Genomic DNA, 22,347 nt, shown 5'->3' with positions numbered 1-22,347 from the left:
AGCAACTACTTTATAGCATCTAACATCATAAGCTTCTAGAAGCGATGACCATATCCATCGTATCCTCAGAATGGAATGGAATTGCAATTAAATATACCACGGGAACATATCGTCATATCGCCCAGCCCTACCTCACCTTCTTGTAGTTTCTCGAGAAGAAACCTCAGTGTCTTTTTTTCAGTGCTTCCTCGAAGGAAAGGTGCTGAGCTATAAAGTCAGACAGTTATCAACTTGTAGAAAAAAGGGTGTGATTGCATTCCTCTGTCACGCCGTCGCTTTGATCAACAGCTCTAGCTCTCCAGAAGCTTGTAAAAGCACGCACCACCGCCGGACCACACCAGGCTAGATTCAAAGGCTAACCTAATAACCCAGACGCTCATCTTCTGCTGCGGTGGTCAGGAGTTTACGGCTAGATATCCAAAAGAAGGACTTACCCGAGAGTTTGGCTTTCTGGTGGGCTTTTGGTGGGGAAAGTAGCTTAGCTGTAAGAGTTCTCCAGCCGCTACAACACACGCGCCAGCCTGAAAGCCCGCCAGGCCACACCCCCCTCTGCCTGGGACAGGACAGGCCCACTGCGGTCAGCTCCCCACTTCTGCCTGTGTGTGTGTGGTTCTCTCTCTCTTTCTCCATGTCTGTGAGTCTCCACACACACACACACACAAACACATCTACGCCCAGTCTCTCTCTTTCTCTCTGTTTAGGTCTCTCACCCTCTCTCTCTGCCAAGAACTACTGCATACTAGTTTCATAAAAATCCATAAAAGCTCAATAAAACATATGTTTCTTTTCTTGAAATGTGCTTTCTTAACAAGAAAGGCTCCTTAAAAGGTTCCTGGCTTTGGCATACAGTTCTAGGAAGAATTTTTAATTTGCATGGAACCTTTCCATGATGTAGAGGTTCTTTTAACTTTAAAAAGGTTCTTTCATCTCATTTATCAACATCGTTCTTAAAAAAACACTCCATTGAAAGTTTTTCAATGGTTCTTCTGTCCAAAGAACCCTTTTTGGCACTTTTGCTCTCCAATTGCCCTTTGGAGCAATTTTAGTGGATATTTCAAATCCAATCAAAAGTCTGATCAGTCCAATCACATTCTTTTAGTGTAGAGTAGCAGCACTTAAGACTCTCTCTCTCTCTGTCTTTACTATCAAGGTCTCTCTCTCTCTGTTTAGAACTACTGTGAACTAGTGCTGTAGTAGTACTAGTGTGGTTCTGAACCTAAACAGTGCATGTGATTAGAACCGTGGTTGTTTTTTTATCATGCCAAGAGAGCACGATGCTCCATGTTCAATAACACTGCCCGGTCCAGCCAATGATTCTTGCAATGTTTAGTGACCCCCTCAGGCCATGTTCAAACAATAACAACAGCAACAGGTGATCCACCCATTTCAAACTGTTCACTGCCAAATGTACTCGAGCTCCAGGATTACACTCCAAATATAGTGTATTTCAGTGCATACATGGTGTAAAAGATGTGAGAAGAAACAAATCCAAAATTTGTGAAGAACTGAATGAGGCACAATGCAATTACAACAGATTTGCTGGCCACCTCAAGCTGCTCTACCAGCTACTCTCCGGATAAAAAAAAAATAATTAAATTGAGTGATGGTTAGATTTATTTCACATCATGATCCCACTGACCATGACAGAGCCTGGCTCGTAAACTTTACGCTGGTAACAATCTGAAAGGTTGACTCTTCAGACCACAATAAACATTTCTGCTGAGCTTAAGTCCATTTGAGCTCAAGCCCAGAGAAGTTGGCAGTGTTTCTGGATGTTGCTGACATATGGATTCCGCTGTGCTTAGTATAGTGTTAACTTTGTCAAATTATTCTCAATGATATCCATAATAGAAACAAACCATTTTTAATGCAGCACTGTCTGAAGGGTCAAAGGTCACAGGCATTTAGTTGTGTTGTCCTTTATGCACAGAGATTTCTCTGGATTCCATTAATCTTTCATTGATATTATGCAAAATATATTAAATCTTTGTAATCACTGGCTGAGGAATTTTTGGATTATTATGAAGTGTTGGTTTATTTGCTGACCCACCCTTGCTCCTAAAGATTAGGCCTTTCCTGGACACTCCTTTTATAGCCAAGCATGACTACATCACCTGTTTAAGATGTTTTGCGAACATTTCACAATATTCCTAGTGTCAAATCACCCCCGTCCTGGCTTTTTGGAACCTGTTGCAGGCCTGATTTCCAGAATGAACATATACACTTATCAGGCATAACATTATGACCACCTCCTTGTTTCTACACTCATTGTCCATTTTATCAGCTCCACTTACTATATAGGTGCACTTTGTAGTTCTACAGTTACAGACTGTAGTCCATCTGTTTCTCTGATACTTTGTTAGCCCCTTTTACCCTGTTCTTCAGTGGTCAGGACCCCCATGGACCCTCACAGAGCAGGTACTAGTTGGGTGGTGGATCTTTCTCAGCACTGTAGTAACACTCACGTGGTGGTGGTGTGTTAGTGTGTGTTGCGCTGGTACGAGTGGATCAGAGTTTCTGAACACCTCAGATGTCGCCGCTGGACTAAGAACCAAAAATATCCAGCCAACAGCGTCCTGTGGGCAGCGTCCTGTGACCACTGATGAAGGACTAGAGGATGACCAACACAAACTGTGCAGCAGCAGATGAGCTATCGTCTCTGACTTTACATCTACAAGTTGGACTGACAAGGTAGGAGTGTCTAATAGAGTGGACAGTGAGTGGACACAGTGTTTAAAAATTTGTGGTTTATATTTGCACGTCTTGCATAAAGTTATGTGTAATGACATATGTGAGGTTCAAAGCTGGTTCCATTTTTCTGTGGATACAAATCGCACCGTGGCCCAGAAACTGAAACCGTAGCAGACCTTGAAAGGGTTGAACATTTACATCAAAAGTGAGAAAATTTATCCTCTCAATGGATTCCAATCTCACATTCAGCCCCACAGAGTGTACATACACTGCTGCTCTATGGTTGCCTAGTGACAGAGATAAACAACTCAAGAGAGACGGACATACCAAGACTGACCTGTGTTCCATTTTATCCTCCTGCACACACCGTGTAGACTTAAGGTGGAAACCAGGGTGTGTGCTTGTATTTGGAGTATTTGTGTATGTGTGTGTATTTGGAGTCTGAGTAAGACAACTTCCCCAGTCGTTTATCAAATCTGAGCACTATTTGGAGTTCCGCCATAAAATCCAGATCCCAATACAATTACAATTTGTAGCCAAATGTAGTTGATCAACGAAGACATGTTCGGTGTCTGAAGCTTGATTCTTTACTTTTAGCACTGCGGCTACCAAGCTATTGTGGCTAACAAGCAATGGAAAATTATACCACAACAATTAGCACAGTGCTAACGGCACGCCTGAAATGTCACCTTAAGGGCCACACAATAAATCATCATTTTTATCATTATCGTGATATGTTTCCATGATGAACACATCATTAAGAGATGCGATAACATGCAACAGGAAGAAAGCGTTGAAAGCCAACAAGTGTGTCCATGTGCTGGGCTTGAACCAGTAACTTAACCATTCAGCTATACAGCCAATTACAAAGCAAACACATGCACAGCTCAAATACTGCTGAACTGGCCTGTAACAATACTTTGAACATTTTAACTGTGCTGAATCCCAGAGCTGTGCGTAAAATGTGTGAATCAGTAATGGCTACTGTTACAACAAACTTGCATTCCCAGATAGCAAAATGTATCCGGCACGGATCCGGACCAGATCCATCATAAAATCCGGACCGGATCCGTAAGACAGATCTGGTCCAAAGTCCACTTGCACAACGGACCAAATCCGGCACGGATCTGGATTCCGGACTTGGAACAATACTGGGACGGCACTGGCCCGTATCTTTATGTTTTCTGTGCTCCTCCGGTCCAAATACGGACCGGATCCTCTTACTTCCATCCTCCTCCGGATCAGCTCAGGATCAGCTCCGGCTCGTAACCAAGGTTTTTAATGTAACTGCTTTTAAAACTTTTTAAAACTACTTTTGAGTGAATTAAATAAATGTTCATTCAATTATTCAATCTAAAAGCAATCCACATCTCACATCTAATCCTCTGCTGTTTAACTACTACTCCTTTTTTCACTGTACTAGATAATTATTCTGACCAATTATAGACAAAACGCATACAAATGTAACAATTAACTTCCAAAGTCTGTGACAGTTTCATAACAAATGACATCTTTGCAATATGTTTATTGAGTTATTATTCTTAAATAATAACAGGGCAATAATAAGACATACATAAATACAATAAGGCATTAAATATTAATAATTATTAATTAATAATGAAAAACATACATATTTAAACTATAAATATCCTCACTGTTCAAAGAAAAACATACTACAAATAAAACAAACAAACAAAACAATCTCTTTACAGTAATCATGAAATTGTAGCACAAGAACAGTTGCCAATGTAGAAGAATAAAAATCAATAAAAATGGAGATTCACACACATGCGCACGCACACTAATTTATTCCATTATATAATAAAGAAATCTGATTCAAATGTATTCGTAAATATAGCATTTTATGGTGTAAAATATTATATTACACCAAATCAATATGGAACAAATACAATGAACCAATATTACAACATCCATGCTTAGCTAATTTTGTATATTTTAAAGTATTCCAAACAATGTAAAATGATAAAAATAGGTAACACTTTATAATAATGAACTTTAATAAACATTAACTGACCATGAATAGCTGTAAACAGATCATTACTTTATCAGAATTTGTAAACATTTATAAACACTGTACATGCTGTTCATGTACAACAAACCCTTTCACTAATGAATAATGAGTTGCTCAACATCTGTTCACATACAAATGATTGCAGCAAATTACTGAAATGCAAAACTTTATAACAGATAAGCTTTACATTTTGTCCAGCATGTACATACGCTATATTTCCAAAAGTTTTCGCTCGTCTGCCTTCACACACATATGAACTTGAGTGACATCCCATTCTTAATCCATAGGGTTTAATATGATGTCGGCCCACCCTTTGCAGCTATAACAGCTTCAACTCTTCTGGGAAGGCTTTCCACAAGGTTTAGGAGTGTGTTTATGGGAATTTTTGGCATTTGTGAGGTCAGACACTGATGTTGGACGAGAAGGCCTGGCTCGCAGTCTCTGCTCTAATTCATCCCAAAGGTGTTCTATCGGGTAGAGGTCAGGACTCTGTGCAGGCCAGTCAGGTTCTTCCACACCAAACTCATTCATCCATGTCTTTATGGACCTTGCTTTGTGCACTGGAGCGCAGTCATGTTGGAACAGGAAGGGGCCATCCCCAAACTGTTCCCACAAAGTTGGGAGCATGAAATTGTCCAAAATCTCTTGGTGCTGAAGCATTAAGACTTCCTTTCACTGGAACTAAGGGGCCGAGCCCAACTCCTGAAAAACAACCCCACACCATAATCCCCCCCACCAAACTTTACACCTGGCACAATGCAGTCAGACAAGTACCGTCTCCTGGCAACCGCCAAACCCAGACTCGTCCATCAGATTGTCAGACGGAGAAGCGTGATTGGTCACTCCAGAGAACACGTCTCCACTGCTCTAGAGTCCAGTGGCGGCGCTTTACACCGCTGCATTTGACGCTTTGCATTGCGCTTGGTGATGTAAGGCTTGGATGCAGCTGCTTGGCCATGGAAACCCATTCCATGAAGCTCTCTGTGTTGTTCTTGAGCTGATCTGAAGGCCACATGAAGTTTGGATGTCTGTAGCGATTGACTCTGCAGAAAGTTGGTGCGCAATATGCGCCTCAGCATCCGCTGACCCCGCTCTGTCATTTTACGTGGCCTACCACTTCGTGGCTGAGTTGCTGTCGTTCCCAATTGCTTGCACTTTGTTATAATACCACTGACAGTTGACTGTGGAAGGCCACATAAAATGACAGAGTGGGGTCAGCGGATGCTGTGGTGCAGAGTCAATCACTACAGACCTCCAAACTTCATGTGGCCTTCAGATTAGCTCAAGAACAGCATAGAGAACTTCATGGAATGGGTTTCCATGGCAAAGCAGCTGCATCCAAGCCTTACTTCACCAAGCGCAATGCAAAGCGTAGAATGCAGTGATGTAAAGCGCCGCCACTGGACTCTAGAGCAGTGGAGACGTGTTCTCTGGAGTGACGAATCACGCTTCTCCGTCTGGAAATCCGATGGACGAGTCTGGGTTTGGCGGTTGCCAGGAGAACGGTACTTGTCTGACTGCATTGTGCCAAGTGTAAAGTTTGGTGGAGGGGGGATTATGGTGTGGGGTTGTTTTTCAGGAGTTGGGCTCGGCCCCTTAGTTCCAGCGGAAGGAAGTCTTAATGCTTCAGCAGACCAAGAGGTTTTGGACAATTTCATGCTCCCAACTTCCTGTTCCAACATGACTGCGCTCCAGTGCACAAAGCAAGGTCCATAAAGACATGGATGAGCGAGTTTGGTGTGGAAGAACTTGACTGGCCTGCACAGAGTCCTGACCTCAACCCGACAGAACACCTTTGGGATGAATTAGAGCGGAGACTGCGAGCCAGGCCTTCTCGTCCAACATCAGTGTCTGACCTCACAAATGCGCTTCTGGAAGAATGGTCAAAAATTCACATAAACACACTCCTAAACCTTGTGGAAAGCTGTTATAGCTGCAAAGGGGGGAGCAACATCATATTAAACCCTATGGATTAAGAATGGGATGTCACTCAAGTTCATATGTGTGTGAAGGCAGACGAGCGAATACTTTTGGAAATATAGTGTATACATATTGTATATCACTGATGTCAGAACAAAACCTAGTATCACCAAATTGGTAACCTTACAGAAGAAAAAAAAAGTTAATTTTAAAGTAAGTGAATGTTAAAAGTTAATTTTAAAGTAAGTGAATGGAACCAGACCAGAATACACACACATACACACATATAAAACATCTTTTGGCTAAGTAATTAGATAATCATGTGTGAAGTTTAACTCCTCGTAACAGATCACACTATCATGCAAAAATATGCCTGTTTTGTAAAATAAGACCACCATGTTGCAGTTTCTGCACTCTTCTGGCAGTGTCTCCACCTCTCCTCTTTCTTCACCCTGTGCAATTTTAGCTTTTCTATCCCAAAGAGTGTTTTTGAATATGCAGTAAACTCCAAAGATCAACTTTTTTTTTTTAAAAAAAAGAGCAAATTTTAAACACTTTACACTAGCTACTGCAAAAATGTAGAAAAGAAAAGATGTTACATAAATCTGTTAACAAGAGTTATAACTTCACACATTTGTTATCTAATTACTTCTCCAAAAGATATTTTAGAATCTTTAACTCCTTATTTGTTAATGAATGAGTTTGTTGTAAATGTACAGAAAAACAGCATGTAAATCATTTTTAAATATGAATACACATAACAACTACATGAATTATTTATAAAGATCTGTACATTTATAAACATCTGTATATTCTTATGGACTAATGATTTGCTAATGAATTTGTTCAGTTATTAATGGTCAGTTAATGGCCCATTAAACATAACTATTATAAAGTGTTAACTAAATCTATTTTGAAAAAAAAATATATATACACATATATAATCTGTACAGCTCTATATATCTATAAGAATTATCTCTAAAAGAACCTTCACTAGGCCTCTGTGGAGGCAACACTGACACCTTGTTTCCCACCGCTGCCCCTGTCAGAAGCCAGGTTGAACCATCTTATAACGTCTATATATTTCAGTGTCAGTGGCATCACGGGACACACGGCTCTTTTTAACAGCATCTGTAATCACAAGGAGATTGTGATAAGCAACCATGGCATTCAACTACCTTTTTTCTGACCAAAAAAACCTTTTCGCTTAAGGCAAAGTACTTATGAATGTTTTTCTTGCCTAAAGCAATGTACTTGAATGTCCTTTTTTGTTTTCCCACTGTTTTGTCTCAACTGTCTGTTGGTTGTTTCTGTTTATGACAATGTACAATCCCATGTTCTAAAAAGCTGGGACAGTATGTGAAATGCTAATAAAAAAATGGAAAAATATTTTATGTCAAAGATCAGGCATCTTTTACTGACAAAATTATCAACAGTGCAGATAAAAATTAGTTTGGCAGCTCAAATTTAAGTTGGAATTTTTTCTTATATTCACATAAAATTACATACTTGTATACCTAATTTTTCAACCATTGGCAGTAAAAATTTGTTCTCTGGTGTGACATCAACAAAATATTTAGTAAAGGTGTCTGTCACAAGCTGAGCATTTGTAAACCATAATAACTTTAAACTTTTACTTTATTTTATTTTAAATTGCACTAGGTATGACTGTTACGTTAAAATTAGAAGAGGTAGCATTATTGAGTCAGGATGGACATTAAAACGTTAAAATATGGTGTACATGCACTGCTGTGTAGTATGTTTATCACAGTAAAACATTTTTACTGGATTACTGAGCTCCATTGAAGAAAATCTCTCTAAAGTTTAGGAAAAGTCCCACCTCCCAGTCTCAATTGCTTGGTTCTTCCTTTGAGATTGTAGGTTAGCACTCCATGCAGTTTAGGAAGAGTGGATACTTTCTTTTTGATATAAGCGTCCCAATGTTATCCACAAAGGGCCAGAGTAGGTGCAGGTTTTTGTTCCAAACAACAGGAAGACACCTGATTCTAATAGTTTAATCAGTCAGTCTCTGTCTTTAAACAACTGATCATGTGAGCTCCAGCCCTTTGCGAGTAAGACTGGACACCCCTGCATTACTGCTTCTGTTAATTTAAACATATTCACCTTGAACCTTTACAACCAATTCAAAATTTGTTAGTTGCAGCATAATTTGACTATGAAATCTAACTTACTGTGGCAAATTATTGAAGTCATCTAAAAAAACTGAGATCTTCTCAAATAATTGAGATTAGGTGATTTGTCGTTCTTGCGACAGGCCCAGGACCACCACTGAATATCTCTGGGATGAGTTGGAGTGATCCAACTAATGCTAATTCATTTGTGGCTTAATGCAAACAAATCTTCACAGCAATGTTCTGTCATCTGTAAAGCCTTTCCCAGAAGAGTAGAGGCTGATATTGCAGCGAAGGCTGGAACAAGCTCCCTATTAATACCACTAATTTAAAAAAAAAAAACATTGGACAACCAGGTTTCTACAAATTTCTGCATATGTATTTTACTCGTATTTGTCACTGCGAACACAAAAATGGAGCATCATGGCAAACACCCGTTGGAACTGCAAACTACCCTGAAGTGAAACTTAAAATAGTTGTGTAAAAATTAAATTACTCTCACCTTAACAATGATGCGGTTACCAATCACCTCGATGTGATGCAGTTTTATGACCAGATTACCTGTTGTTAAGAAAATAAAGCACACAGGACAAATTGTTAATTTTGGACACTACATATCATGGTCATGATGATTAAATGGCAATAAATAGTTTACACAAGAGATTGTTTCCCACGCCCAACGTTTTCCCAACTCTAATACTTCAATTCAGTTAGGGATTGTTAATTATCTGATTAGTTGAATAAGGTGGGTTGTAAGCTTGAAAAACACTAAAAATGTGCAGGGCAGGGGATACAACCGAAATACATTTGGGAACCACTGGATTAGCTTTAGATTTAGCACAAAAGCTACCTACACAATGAGTACTTACAGTGAAGTTTTATCCTGTTTCACATTTGATATCCTTTTTCACAGTAGCATGCAGTTGATGTAGCTGATGCAGTCAGTTTTTGTCATAGTATCTGATAGTCACTAAGTCATTTTGTATAACCCATCAACCCAAATCTAAATAAACCATATGCAAAGGATTAATTCTGAACTACAACAATTTAGGGTACAAGACAGATGTAAACTAATACACAATGTGTGCAGTCCCAGGGACGCTCTTCCCTGCACAGCGTTATACTTTGCCTGTTCTACCACATACACCGATCAGGCATAACATTATGACCACCTCCTTGTTTCTGCGCTCATTGTCCATTTTATCAGCTCCACTTACTATATAGGTGCACTTTGTAGTTCTACAGTTACAGACTGTAGTCCATCTGTTTCTCTGCATACTTTGTTAGCCCCCTTTTACCCTGTTCTTCAGTGGTCAGGACCCCCGCGGACCCTCACAGAGCAGCTGGATCATTCTCAGCACTGCAGTGGTGCTGACATGGTGGTGGTGTGTTAGTGTGTGTTGTGCTGGTACGAGTGGATCAGACACAGCAGTGCTGCTGGAGTTTTTAAACACCTCAGTGTCACTGCTGGACTAAGAATAGTCCACCAACCAAAATTATCCAGCCAACAGCGTCCTGTGGGCAGCGTCCTGTGACCACTGATGAAGGACTAGAGGATGACCAACACTAACTGTGCAGCAGCAGATGAGCTATCGTCTCTGACTTTACATCTACAAGGTGGACTGACAAGGTAGGAATGTCTAATAGAGTGGACAGTGAGTAGACACAGTGTTTAAAAACTCCAGCAGCACTGCTGTGTCTGATCCACTCAGACCAGCACAACACACACTAACACACCACCACCACGTCAGCACCACTGCAGTGCTAAGAATGATCCACCAGTACCTGCTCTGTAAGGGTCTATGGGGGTCCTGACCACTGAAGAACAGGGTAAAAGGGGGCTAACAAAGTATCAGAGAAACAGATGGACTACAGTCTGTAACTGTAGAACTACAAAGTGCACCTATATAGTAAGTGGAGCTGATAAAATGGACAATGAGCACAGAAAATGTTATGTCTGATTGGTGTATGTTCCACCCAAGAAGGAACTGATAATCAGGTTATTAGTTGGATCAAGTGTGCTAAAGCAGGGAAAACCTAAAACTGTGCGGGAGAGCGGGGTCCTGACAATTTATGTGCTAAGAGCTGATGCCCAAGGTGGCAGACCACGTTTGTAATTTATGCCAGCTCCTTCCAAATTACTTATGCACATATTCCAACCACACACACAAAAAAAAACAAAAACAAACAAAAAAAAAAAACAAAAAACAAAAAAACAACAACAAAAAAACAACACACACACACACACAAAAACTCTATCAAACAACATGTTATGTGTGAAATAAAGGTATGGCCACAAAACCACCTCTATGAGGCAAAGCAGCACATTTCTGTACAAGCTCAGAGACCTTGGCACATTTGAGAAATTCTGATGTGTGGCAAACTGTATAGATATTTAAAAAGAGCTGAATGGATAGGTAAAGAAACAAGACTTCTCTGAAAATACTTTATACACTACATACACTCCATCACTACATTCTACAATGTAATGTATTAGACAAATATCTTTTCCAATCATAAATACATTATTTCCTGTAGATACTTTTATAGTCCATTTTTCACACTGCATTTCACAATACTGTGCTTTCACTGACAAACCATTTGTGATCGGTCCAACAAACTGTGGCTTTTTCAAAGTGGACACTTTTGAAACAAACAGTGTTCACATGCAAAGATTTTTTCCAATACGATTGAATACAATCCAATTACAGATTCAGACTGAGGTGTTTATGCTCACTCTATTCAACAATTTGATGGAAAATCTTCGTTTACATGCGCACTACAAGTAAGCACGCAAAATGACGCGCATGCGTGGAGTAGCGCTTAGAGTAAACGTTACCATGACAGCGAACAGCACGTGAGGTCCAGTCCGCGTGAGATGAGTTTCCAGTTGGCGCGCTTGTGTTTTTAACTGCTTTAAAATGATGTCAGACTCAGGAAAACGTCCTTCACATGTCCTTATTAAAGAAGGCCGAGAGGAAGACGTCGTGTTCTGAGACACATAAGCTGGACGGCCGTCCCACCGCCGTCTTTTAAAGATCAGAGCATGAACTTCGTCTCCTCTGCAGACCAGTTTCTGCTCCGCCATGCTGAACGGTATAAACTTTTACGTATATCTCATATATCTCACCAAAGTGACTAACAGAAGATATCAGCAGGTTGTGAGCATATTGGCTGTGACATGACCATCTAGAGCATACTACAATGGCAATACCAGAGAAGAGCAGCATAAAATTAGTGTACATACTTCTTTCAAGAAAGGAAGCTAGAATGACAGGCCCTGTGTAGAGCAAAAACTCTCTGAATTTAGTAGCCTTCCAACAATCTATTTCTCGGAGAGATCTAGGCTTTTTGGCAAACTCAACTGGAATATGTGGACACATCTCTAACAGACGAGCTGACATTCTTTCAACTACCTTTGCAGGGACACGGAACTGTAGAGGACCCCTGAGCCAGATGTTTAGTAAACGTCTGACAACTCCCAAACAGACACAATGCATGTAATCAACAGGAAACTGTGAAACCATGCCAACACTGCAACCATGGAACGGATGTGGCCCTTCATGATGATGATTTTCATCGAGCATGTTTTCAAATGATTACTTCGTCCATAAAGCAGAGGTTGTACAAGTGTATGTCATATGGCCATTAGTGTAAAACCCAAGTTGTGTACATTTATCACAACCACAGTAGCCATTGTAACTCTGTTTTTTAACAAAGGCTCTGGCTGGTGTGTCACAAATGACTCTGTCCAACTTCAGATTAATCTTTTTACCATTTAAAACAAAACCCTGTTCAAGGTCTTGTAGCTCACTGACAAAATCTTTAAGAAATTCCCTAGCTGAGTCAGGTTGTCTTGTGCCACAAAACAAATCTATCAATACTGGCTCTTTCATGGGAACACTGACTAGCAGCCCAAGGATACGATATCAACTCTTAAACAAAGGAAGTCCATCTATATTTATTTGCAACTTTAAGATGAAATTATCAGCAAGAGTGTGTATGGTCTGAGAAAGAGTCATTTCAAGCAATGACAGAATCCCAAAATAGTGGTACTGTCCCCCTGCCCTTTCCACAATAGTGTGATTTGTTTTGGTCTTAATGAGGGTCCTTGCATCCTTCGGAAGATCAAGGTTGTAAACACGAAGTATGCTTAGCAGTGCTGTCAAGGCAACCAGAAAAATGCCAAACTTTACGGCCCAGCTAGCAATAGTGTCAGAGAGAGAACTTGACTCATGGAAGGTTTCATCACCAGAACTGTGCCAGTCTACACCACCTAAATCTATGCCCATGTGCTCTTCCCCATCACTTTCTGTGACTGGAGTTGGACTTCCTGCAAAAGGTTCCCCAATAACCATTCCAAGGTCTCTCTCTACACTTGGTCCACAGTCAACAGTGACGTTTTTACAGTCATCTCTAATTTGTCCAAGATGTCTATTTAGGTCTACATGGACCCTCCGTCTTATAGCTGAACTGGAGATTGGACCAGATTTAGATATAAAAGATAAAACAACAGTTTATGAACAATTTCCCAACACACAATTCCAAGAAACGTAGAGATCTAACCATACACACTTTGTAACATAGTTAACAGATTTAGCGAATCCAGAGAAATCTATGCAGGCAAGGCAAGACAAGGCAAAAAATAGAGACCCTGTACTGCTAAGCAGCTGAAGTGTCATATCAAGCAAAAACGGGGATAAAATATACTTTTTAATTACAACAATTGGTGTCCTCATTTCCCAAATGATTACTGAACATTGTTGAAAGCAAAGTTCATGTAACACAGTGATAAACATGCCCCTGTCCCACCTTTTTGGAACATGTTCAATGCATCAGATTAAGAATAAGCCTATATTTTAAAAAAATATTGAGTAGGAAATTAAATCTTATCCTTACACTGTTTTCAAATTGAATACAGGTCTCAAAAGAACCGCACATCATTGCTGTGTTTTTATTACTGTCCCAACGTTTTTAGAATTGGCCTGTTGCTCAACAGACCTACTAGGTTAAGGGTTCCCATAAAGCTGATGTACCTTTTCATTCCCAATCCAAATTTCAGGACTTTCTATCATAAAAATTCTATTTAGCATTCTGTAAACAAAAAACTTAAGACGTACTTTGTCACATCTTAAATACTGTTAATTTGTATCATTATTATCTTTTTATGTATGCCTTTGAATGAAATAATTAAAATACTACAATAAAAACGTCCTTAAAAAATACGATTTTCCTACAGTTATATATTCCACAATTTATTTATTATTTATTTTCTTTTATTAATACATTTTCTGTGTCTATAGTTTTAACAATTGCTCACTTTTTTCATTGATTCATGTATTCATGTATTTGTTTATTTTTTTATTAATTCATTTTTTTCATTAATACATTTATTTATTTCTGTATTTCTTCATTCATGTGATAATGAGGGGGCATGTTTTTCATGTTCAGGCTTAGAAATCAAGACCAGGAGGAGAAGAGCTGATTAAACTGTTCTTTCACCAACTCCATAAAGAGCTGCAATGCCACAGACAGACAAACCTGCCAACAAATAACTCTCAATGGCTTCCACAGGCCATATGTGAGAAGAGCATCCAAATGTCTGAGTGTGATCTGAATTTTGCTGAAAAAGAAAATGAACCACCTTCTACAAAGTTCTGAACACTACAGGTCAACCTCCGTATCAGCAGATCAGCTAAATGGAGCAAACTGTCCACACAGCCTCTGCTCAAAAGAGTCAATAATCCAGACCTTCATTTTCAGCCAGATCAGCCAGGAGTCTTGGATCTCTGTCTGTCTGCTGCCTGTAAGAAGCCATTATTGTACTGTCTTGTCCTTGGTTACCACTAAGAGAGTAAGACATATACAATCGATCTCCAGAATCTGACATTGATCAACCAATGGGAATATTAACACGCTGTGACATCATTAACTAACAGCCCCTTTATTAGCATAAGGACAAGGATATACAGAAATGAATAAATAGAGAAATTAATAAATACAGAAATGAACATTTATGGAAATAAATGAATAGAAAAACAAAAAAATGTAAATGCAGACATATTAATTTATATAAGATTTTATTTATTAATATATTAATTGTTATGAATATTTATTTTTAGATTTTACATCATTATTCCTTGCTATTCTACTTCATATATTAATTTACTAAGTCATTTGGCCAAATCTGGTCCTCTATAGTGCTCATACTGGTTCTTAAAATGATGGCAGACACCGAAACATAGGACCAATTCTACAAGGCAATTTCTAACTCGCACATGAGCTACTGAGTGAGTAGACAGAACTAAATAACATTTCAACGGTGTTGACTGACATGCAACATTACAAATGCCTATATTAAAATTTATAACACAAGTATTTTTTGACAATAGTAGTGCAATGAAAAAAGTGGTTGAATTTACATGATTCAGAAGAACACACTGGTTACACATAACTGAAATATGTTAAATCAGTTTAATATAATTGATTACTTACAGTAATTATGTTGATGTAACATTCCATTCATGCAGAGCCAATGTACACATTTGAATCATGTAAATTTAAACCAACCTTTCATATACCAGTTCGAATTCTTTCTAAGGTATTCATTTCACTAGCATGCCACAAAAAGCCATATAACACAATGTACAAACAGTGTAAAACACACTAACAGGAGTGTCTTACCAGAACTGTTGAGCCAGGCTTCATTCAGTGTAGGTCAGTAGGTATTTATGCCAAAAGACAGCCCAATCAACACTGAAGTAAGGTTAGCTGCTGAGGCTGTTTGAAGGCTGAGACATGCAGAAAAGAGCAGAGGACACCGGTTAAAATCAGCAATACTGGTCTTATTCACCTGATGCAGTCTGAATAAACACTGCATTGCTTCAGACAGCTAGACAGCTAAAACTAGCGGGATCATTTATTCTCAAAAATAAATGTAACTGAGAGCATGCAAGCTAGCTAATACCAATCAGCAACCAATAAACTAATACAATAGTCAATTAATAAAGTCTTAGCTAAAAAACCCCAAACTTCTGGTGACATACAGCTAACGTTTGCTAAGAAACACGAGAACATCACTGCACAACACACCAGCTAAAGTTAGCAGATGTAGCTAGGTTAGCTAACGTTAGCTATTAGCTGATCAGTTATTAGTCAAGGAAATGTTGGCCAAACGTGTGGATTTTTCTTTATGAAGTGTTCAAATTGGTAAACAATAAGTTAACAATAAAAATAACACTAAGTAGTTATTAATCTATAAATAGTACACGTTTACAAGTACAAGGCTACTAACTAACTAGCTATTTTTCCCCAAATAGGCTGGAATATGAGTCTGTTAGCCTAGCGTTACCTCGAAAATGAACTGCCGGAGATGTTAAGGATAGCTTTAAAAACAAGAAAAACACGTTTCAGGCAGTGCTGATCATATAGATACCTAAAAGTTATATTTTTATTTAAATAAAATTAAAAGCAGTAAGTTACTCACCAAAGACGGCTGAAAACCGTTAGCAGTGGGCGACGGTTAAACCGAAGAAGTTCAAATTTCAAATGGAACATCTCCTCCGTGCAAGATGCGGCTGTGAATCAGTGCATACGTCACAGTGAATCGACTCGCGAACCGAATCCGAATTGGAGACGGGCCGAATACGCTAAACGGAGGTTACTGTGACACGGATCTGCCGTAGGAAAAGCGGATCCGGAACGGAGTCCGCTGCTATCTGGGTTACCATAAAGAACTTTTTAAGGAATCAAATATATCACAGCTGACAAAACCTAGTGTCTCCACAATGGCAGCTTTACCCTAAATGCTTTATTTTTAAAGTAAGGTAATGTAAACAGTGTATTCCAAGTAAATTTGGGCACCTCTACTGGTCCATTCACGCAAAGTAAAAGGGAACTAGCATTTTCAATATATGTAAAAAAAATGTATTCAGAAATTTTTAAAAATGTACGTTCAATTTAGTAGCCCCTGTAAAAAAAAAGGTGCTGGAGTGTTTAAACACCTCAGTGTCACTGCTGGACTGAGAACCAAAAATATACAGCCAACAGCGTCCTGTGACCAACACAAACTGTGCAGCAGCAGATGAGCTATCGTCTCTGACTTTACATCTACAAACATCTGACTGTACACTATGCCAAACATCTGAACATGGCCGTTGTGGCTTTTAAAGGCTTTTAAAGCACCAGATGAACGCGGTGGAGGAGAGCTGATGACTGCGAGTCACTGCGCTGACCTCAGTCTGAGGGAAAAAATCACAAAATGCCAGAAGGTGGAAGAGCGAGGGGAGAGAGCGTGAGCGAGAGAGAGCGAGATAGAAGGGCACTGCTAAGAAATGGCTGAGGGGACGATTCAGAAGAACACATCTTTACCTCCTAATCGATGTGACTGAGCGAAGCAGCGCATAAAAAAACTGCTGCCACACACAGTCGGATGAATTTCATATCACATAGAGTCTGAATGTAAACGTCAAAGGCTAAACTGGACAGGGGAAGTATAAAATGCAGGAATGTGACCGATACAGCAGGCGTGTATGGACAGATCTCAGTCCATTCAGCTTTTCAGAGCCTCATGTTCAAAGGAAAAAATGTGGAAAGAATCAAATATATGTAGTTTTCCTCTTTACCCCAAATGAAGTCCATTAGCTAAGACCTATGAAGAAAATTCAGGCTTCAAGATGGCTGTTACTACTGTTGTTCACCCTGCTAATGTACTTTAATTCATGTTTACAGATCAGAAACCACATAAATCTATAAGTCTATTTGCGATTACTTAACAACTCAAATATGTGATGATTTAGGCATGCGGTTAGCACCATGCTAACTGGTGCATAAGCCAGTGTGTTGCTAACATCAGCTAACAACATAGTAGATTCAAATATTAGGTGTCTGGATTCATGTAAACTAGCGCTGTGGAAACAGCCCTCTTTCTTAAAGAATGTCTTTTTTCTCAAAAAACTAAGCTAATGCTACCTTTTGGTGCTAACGTGGATGGCATGGTGGAGCAATTAGCATAGCCCACAGCTCCACAAACAGAAACAGGTTCACTGCTTCAGATTTTATCCTCTAAACTTGCAAATACTAAACTCATGTGGTGGTGTTTTAGTCTGTTAGTCTGTTCTGATGTGCCTTTAGTCCTAGATGCTAACAAAAACAGTATAGTGTGGCAAGATTAGCATAGCTAATAGCCATACACACAAAAACAGGTTCACTGCCCCAGATTTCACTAAAACACCACAACACTGAACCCTTATTTGGAGTTTTTGTCTTTGTTTTAATCTGCTTTTAGCCTGCTCACTAAGCTAACGCTAGCCTATAGTGCAACAATGACAGTATAGTGGAGAAGATTAGCATAGCTAACATGTTCACTGCCTCAGATTTGAATCTTCATCCTCTAAACTTGGGTCAACGAAGCTTCAGGGCACCGGCTTTGAACTTGTGTTGTGGTGTTTGAAACTGTAGCATGCTAAGCTACTGCTATCTGCTACTAAGACAACTCTGCACATCGTATTTGACAGTTTATCAGACAGATATGGAAATCTGACACCGCTGTAATTTGTAATTGTAATACCAGTTAATTATATTTAGCTATGATAGCGCTTGCTCTCGATAACTATACAGTTCCTATGAATTTCCTCCTAATTACCATATTTTAGTATATTGGGCCGTGAGAGGTTCAAACTCATTCATGACGTACAAAAGCTGCTTTGTAGCGCCTCACAAATCACTTTTCCCAGATGTACTGAGGAAGCCTCCGTTTTGAATGGAAAATTGTGCTCTTTTGTAATATATTTAACACAAACACAGATCTATATAATAATAATAAACCATTCAAGAATATGTTTTGAGAGCAGGTGGTCTTAAAGGCCTGTCAGTCACTGTACGCTTTGAGGTGTAAATACATAAATTCCAAGGCAGTCTAAGCTGGTACCTACTGGTTTAGTTGGTCAGCATGGCCATAGCATATCAGCTTCCCAAACACAATATATGCTGGTTTGGCTGGAGACCAGCCGTGTTGGTCTACGCTATTTTTTTTTTAACAAGGGGGGTTAAAATGGACAGGAGAGTCATGCAACCTGCATTATGGATGGTTTTAAGCTGTTCCAGGAATGCTGTTTCCCAGCAAAAGGCCTAGAACAGGCCTGTGTTAGACAGAGGAACATGATAAACTGTTTACAGCCTGATTATCTCATTTAGAGCCAAACAAGTCTCACCCAAACTCAGTGGCAACTACTGTTCCATTGTGTCTGTTCAGTGATGCAGGCTATATCATTTAAAAAAACAATAACAAGGTTTACTTATATAGCATCTCCTTGATACATATGCACAGTGTATGTGAATAAAAGAGTAAAATAGCGTAAGCAAAATGGGAAAAACAATGTAACTACACAAAAGAAAGAACAAAAGAAGCTAAAATTAAAGCCAATTATTTAAATTTTCAGTTACAGAGCTACAGACACAGAGCTAAAGTCACAGATCTATAATCACAGAGCTATAGCCATGAATAGTAACATAGCTAGCACACAAATCTAAAACCACAGAGCTTCAGCCAGAGACCCACGATCACAGAGCTACACTCAGAGTTACACGATCACAGAGCTACAATCACAAAGCTACAGTCGCAGAGTTACGATCACAGATCTACAATTACAGAGCTACAATCACAGATCTACAATTACAGAGCTACAATCACAAAGCTACAATCACAGATCTACAATTACAGAGCTACAGTCACAGAGCTACAATCACAGATCTACAATTACAGAGCTACAGTCACAGAGCTACAATTACAGAGCTACAGTCACAGAGCTACAATCACAGATCTACAATTACAGAGCTACAGTCACAGAGCTACAATCACAGATCTACAATTACAGAGCTACAGTCACAGAGCTACAATTACAGATCTACAATTACAGAGCTACAGTCACAGAGCTACAGTCACAGACCTACAATTACAGAGCTACAGTCACAGTGCTAGTCACAGAGCTACAGCCAAAGAGATACAGTCACACAGCTAGTCACAGAGCTACAGCCAAAGAGATACAGTCACACAGCTAGTCACAGAGCTACAGCCAAAGAGATACAGCCACAAAGATACAGTCACAGACCTACAATCACAGAGATACAACCAGAGCATAAGAGCTTCAGTCACACACCTACAGTCACAGAGCTACAATCACACAGTTACATTCACAGAGCTACAGCCGCAATCACAGTACTACAATCACAGAGATACAGTCACAGTGATACAATGACAGAGCTACAGCCACAGAGCTACAGTCACAGATCTACAATTGCAGAGCTAAGCACAAAGCAACAATCAGATCTGCAGTCACAGAGCCACAATGACAGAGCTACAGTCACAGAGCCACAATGACAGAGCTACAGTCACAGAGCTACAGCCAAAGAGCCACAGCCATAGAGCTGCAGTCACAGAGCTAGTCACAGAGATCCAGTCACAGAACTACAGCCATAGAGCTACAGTCATACAGACAGTCACAGAGCTACAGTCACAAACCTACAGCCACAGAGACACAGACACAAAGCTACAATCACAGAGCTACAGCCACAGAGCCACAATCACAGTACTACAATCACAGAGACACAGTCACAGAACTATAGTCACAGACTTACAGTCACAAAGCTACAGACAGAGCTAGAATTAAAGAGCTGCAGTCACAGAACTCTAGTCACAGAGCTACAGTCACAAAGCTACAATCACAGAGCTACAATCACCGAGCTACAGACACAGAGCTACATTACAGAACTACAACCACAGAGCTACTAGTCACACTGTAGAGTGAAAGAATTATAATGCATACAGTTCATACAGCAGCTTGTACAGCAAAAGAGTGAGAGAAGGAGGGAGAGAGAAAGAGTGAGAGGCAGAGAGAGAGTGAGAGAGGCGTTTCTATGCTTATATTGATGTTCTGTGAAAAACCAACAGCAATACTGTACATCAACCACACATAAACTATAACAGAGCAGATCAGAACGCTCATGAGATATTCCTGCAGATGAGTCGTGCGCTCTGATGGGGGGAGAGAGGCGAGGAGCCAATATGCCTCGAATTAAAAAAAATACACCCACCAGCTTCTGCTTGAGGAAATAAGGAGAGCTGTGAGCAGCAGAGAGCACAGAGAACAGATTTCTCTCTCAGTAATTCATCACTGAGGGCTTAAAGGAGCCTGCCACCCAAAAACACTGAAGTGGCCAGGAATGAAGGGAAGTTAGCAAATGCAATGTTTGCAGAGTTTTGTTGCAGAGGTTGTTTTTACTTCTTTTTCACTTAAAAAAAACTCAACAAAATATGTCATTTGGCCAGGGGTGCCAAAACTTTTACATTAACTTCCATTCAAAGTTTTCTCCTTCTCCTGTAAAGTTATCTTTTTGGGGACATGGGTTTTGTTCCCAAGAGCAACAACAGATTTATACATACATATGCATATGTGTATGTGCACACATAGACAACTCCCTGGACAAGAGACTAGCAACATCTTAGCAGCACATGGGATACCATAGCAATGCCCTAGCAACATCTTAGCAACCACCGGGGATATCATAGAAATGTCCTAGCAACATTTTAGAGACCACCTGGGACACCATAGCAATGCTCTAGCAACATCTTAGCAACCACCTGGGACACTATATCAGTGGCCTAGCAACATCTCAGCAACCACCTGGTACACATAGCACATAGCAATGCCCTAGCAACATTTCAGCAACCACCTGAGACACCATAGCAATGCTCTAGCAACATCTTAGCAACCACCTGGAATATCATAGCAATGGTCTAGCAACACAGCAGTCACCTGGGACACTATATCAGCGGCCTAGCAACATCTCAGCAACCACCTGGCACACATATCACATAGCAATGCCCCAGCAACACCTTAGCAATCACCTGGAATACCACAGCAATGCCCTAGCAACACCTTAGCAATCACCTGGGATACCACAGCAATGCCCTAGCAACATCTTAGCAATCACCTGGAATACCACAGCAATGCCCTAGCAACATCTTAGCAATCACCTGGAATACCACAGCAATGCCTTAGCAACATCTTAGCAATCACCTGGGATACCACAGCAATGCCCTAGCAACATCTTAGCAACAGGGTTGGAGTTTATAGGCGAACTCACTGAGCAACAGTTGTTCATGTGCTGTTCTGCTTTCCATAATCAGTAAACAAACAGGTGAATGATTCAGATCTTTGTCATATGCAAAAAGGCTGCAGTGCACGTTGCAGACTGTGAAGTCTGTGTTCTATAAAGGCTACTGTATTTTCATATACAGTCATATGCAAAAGTTTGAGCAACCTGGTCAACTTCCATGTTTTTAAAATGATGGTCCTTCAAAGGTTCTTTAGTAAGTAAAATGGTTCTATATAGAACCACCAACACTCAAAGAACCCTTTACATGATTAAAGGGTCATGAAAGCGTTTTTCAGATTGATGGAAAATGTGCTGTAGATGCTTTGATGTAGAACCTTTTTGAAAAGGGGTCCATATAGCATCAAAAATCGTTCTTCTATTATTATTATAAGCTTGACATCGTAACAGTAGAACCCT

The 22,347-nt window shown here is 39.8% G+C and overlaps 1 protein-coding gene across 4 annotated transcripts in view; it reads right to left on the bottom strand.

The window, feature by feature from the left end:
• The window catches only part of rab27b (RAB27B, member RAS oncogene family), an 81,004-nt gene that overhangs the window by 38,994 nt on the left and 19,663 nt on the right, over nucleotides 1-22,347 (bottom strand). Inside the window, exon 1 of one of the 4 annotated variants that reach the window (XM_036588146.1) lies at nucleotides 435-649. The exons of 2 other annotated variants lie outside the window; for them this stretch is intronic. The gene's annotated coding sequence lies outside the window, so the exon portion shown is untranslated. Of the gene's footprint in view, nucleotides 1-136; nucleotides 199-434; nucleotides 650-22,347 lie in introns of those variants that run through there. One more of the 4 variants, XM_036588148.1, reaches the window with a different exon arrangement.

The sequence above is a fragment of the Colossoma macropomum genome, unplaced genomic scaffold (assembly GCF_904425465.1).
Source record: "Colossoma macropomum unplaced genomic scaffold, Colossoma_macropomum, whole genome shotgun sequence".
Taxonomy (NCBI): domain Eukaryota; kingdom Metazoa; phylum Chordata; class Actinopteri; order Characiformes; family Serrasalmidae; genus Colossoma; species Colossoma macropomum.
This window is presented reverse-complemented; position numbering and strand designations above follow the sequence as displayed.